Here is a 3,309-nt window from a genome sequence, read left to right as displayed (position 1 = left end):
TGGGTGAAGAGAGTAATTTGTGTGTGTGTGTGAGACAAGGTGTTGCTCTTGTCGCCCAGGCTGGAGTGCAGTGGCATGATCTCGGCTCACTGCAACCTCCACCTCGTGGGTTCAAGTGATTCTGTTGCCTTACCCTCCCCAGTAGCTGGGATTACAGGCAACTACCACCACATCAGGCTAATTTTTGTAGTAAAGATGGGGTTTCACCATGTTGATCAGGCTGGTCTCGAACTCGTGACCTCAGGTGATCCACCCGCCTCAGCCTCCCAAGGTGCTGGGATTACAAGCATGAGCCACGGCACCTAGCCACATTTATTTTCTTTACCATCTCACACCGACATCCTTAAGGCAGTGACCTGTTTCCTCAAATACAAGGGTATTCTGAAGTTCCTCACATTCAGAGGCTGTCTTAGCTGAAATATCAGATGTTGGTATAAGATTCACATATGCATTTGGAACGACAGTGTCTCTAGTTCCTTGGACTTTGGTTTGAAAGTTAATTCTGTTTCCTTCCTTCCACATCTCAGTTTGTAGAGTTTGCCCTGGATACACTGGTTTTGCAAAACAAGACTTGGTCACCTTGAATCTTGACACATTATCTGCAAACTGCTATAAAACATGCCTGGGAAAAAATCCAAATGTACTTAATCTGTGTACACATCATCTATGTACACATGTCAAAACGTGCTAGGCTAGCAAAATTAGGATCAAAGTGTAACAGATTCCAGTCTCTGCTGAGGCAATACAAAGAAGCAGCCTAATTAAGAGAGGTGGTACTGGCTGGGCGTGGTAGCTCACTCCTGTAATCCCAGCACTTTGGGAGGCTGAGGCAGGCAGATCACAAGGTCAAGAGATCAAGACCATCCTGGCCAACATGGTGAAACCCCATCCCTTCTAAAAATACAAAAATTAGCCAGGCGTGGTGGTGTGCACCTGTAGTCCCAGCTTCTTGGGAGGCTGAGGCAGGAGAAACGCTCAAACCAGAGAGGCAGAGGTTGCAGTGAGCCAAGATTGCACCACTGCACTCCAGCCTGGTGACACAGGGAGACTGTCTCAAAAAAAAAAAAAAAAGAGAGGTGGTATCTGTAAGTACAGCCTCAGGTGGTCTATTTTCCACCAAAGCCTCCAGAGCCAACAAGAGAAAGAGAGAACTGATTATAGCACATAAGTTTCTTCTCAGAATAAGAATAGACATCCATAAGAATTACTATACCAGATCCTTTATCTAGGACATCAGCAACAACTGTTTCACATTTTCATTTTTCTGCTCTGGGAAGTGGTTTATATAGCTCCAAGTATTGCTCCCCATAAACAACCTTTGCAAAGTTCATTGGAAGCCCAGGAACTTCTGCTCATTCTCCATCCATTATAGATCTCTGACTTATGATAACTCCAAAGGTAGGCAAACAGGAGAAATCAGAGCTTTCTTCATGAACAAATTTCTTTTTTTTCTTTTTTTTTGAGATGGAGTCTGGCTCTGTCACCAGGCTGAGTGCAGTGTGCGATCTGCACTCACTGCAATCTCTGCCCCCTGGGCTAGAGCGATTCCCCTGCCTCAGGCCCCAAGTAGCTGGAACTACAGGCACGTACCATCACGCCTGCATAATTTTTTGTGTTTTGGTAGAGCCAGGGTTTCACCGTGTTGGCCAGGATGGTCTCAATCTCCTGACCTTGTGATCTGCCCACCTTGGCCTCCCAAAGTGCTGGGATTACAGACGTGAGCCACCACGCCTAGCCATGAACAAATTTCAAATATTTTATCTTTTTCCTCTGAAATGAATGAATTGAAACAAATTGCAAATCTTTTGGATCCTTGATTGATTCTACCACTCCAAAGGCATACATATAATAGTTTCCAGTTCTGTATAAGCAGAAGAAAATGGAGGGAGTTTATGGCCAGTAGCTCCAGCACATCCTCATGTTGCCTGACTGATAGGATTTGTTAAAACTCCTCCTTCTGAATCTATTTTACTTAAAACTACAATTATACTGCCAGTTGATTTTTGGATACTCTGAGGCTTACTGGCATTCTCGGAGTCACACATCTTCTTCCAGTTAGCCTTCACTGCTTCAGGTGTTATTGGCTGATTTTGTCTTACAACCACTCCAAGGGGCTGTTCCCAGAACAATTTTCCAATCCATCCTGCTCCAACCTCAAACAAGCCACCATCCTCCTCACAACCTTCCTGGCAAAGCCAAAGGACCAGCGATGTGACATACTGTGGCTTTAGGGCTTCCACGAGATCTTCAGACATAACCAAGTCATCCCTGATTCAACGTTAGGAGAAACTGTGTTACAATGAATGTTGCTTTTCCTGCCTTCAACTGCAACAGAATTTGCCAGGACCAGAAGACCAGACTTCACAGCACTATAATTTGCCTGGCCAAAGCTGCCATATATTCCTGAATCTGATGAAGTCATAATGATCCTAACGTATTTCTGCTTCTTCATGTGATCACATGCTTTCCAGGGTCACTTGGAATGAGCCCCGCAAGTGAACTCTGTGGATGATATCTCAGTCTTCATCACTTATCCTAGCAAAAGAATGGTCCCTAAGAATGAATTGTTGACCACATCTATTCTAAGAGCATTTACAACCTTCTCCCATTTCCACTGAATCATAGTTGGCCACTTTTCCACCTTTGTTTTTCATTTCTTCAACAACCTTATCAGCAATTAAGGAGCCTTCACCAACTCCCTTGAAGTCCTCCCTTAAATAATTCACAACAATTAATGCTCCTTTTTCTACAAAAGCCAGGGCATAGACTGGGCGCAGCCCTCCCCTACACCAGTCACCAGTATCACCAGGTGTTGAAACTCAGTGGTGACACCATGAGTCCAGCCTGCAGTGACAGATACCTTGACTAGGTATTATTTAATGCTTATTCGTTTGTCTCACTATGAGATCATAGGTTCTTTAAGGAACTTTTTGTTTTGTTTTATGATTATAGATCTAGCTCCTAGCACAATCAGCTCACAGTTGGCACTAAATAAGTATCAGTTGACTTAATTGCTGGATAAATAGATAAGAAGAGGATTAAGGGCCAGGCTCGGTGGCTCATGCCTGTAATCCCAACACACTGAAAGGCTGAGGCGGGTGGTCAAGAGTTCAAGACCAGCCGGCCAATGTGGTGAAAACCCATCTCTGCTAAAAATACAAAAATTAGCCAGACATTGTCGGGTGCCTGTAATCCCAGCTACTCAGGAGGCAGAGGCAAAGAATTGCTTGAACATGGAAGGCAAAGGTTGCAGTGAGCTGAGATTGCACCACTGCACTCCAGCCTCGGCAACAGGGCAAGACTCCATCT

At 44.6% G+C, this 3,309-nt stretch overlaps 1 pseudogene; it reads right to left on the bottom strand.

Annotated features, from left to right (window-relative positions):
- Positions 1-1,740: 1,740 nt before the first annotated feature.
- LOC116533338 lies at positions 1,741-2,872 on the bottom strand (annotated as a pseudogene).
- Between the last annotated feature and the right edge of the window lie 437 nt (positions 2,873-3,309).

This window comes from Sapajus apella, unplaced genomic scaffold (genome assembly GCF_009761245.1).
Source record: "Sapajus apella isolate SASKATOON/1434 unplaced genomic scaffold, GSC_monkey_1.0 scaffold3, whole genome shotgun sequence".
Lineage (NCBI taxonomy): Eukaryota > Metazoa > Chordata > Mammalia > Primates > Cebidae > Sapajus > Sapajus apella.
The sequence above is the reverse complement of the archived record's forward strand: the minus strand, read 5'-3'. Positions and strand labels throughout refer to the sequence as shown.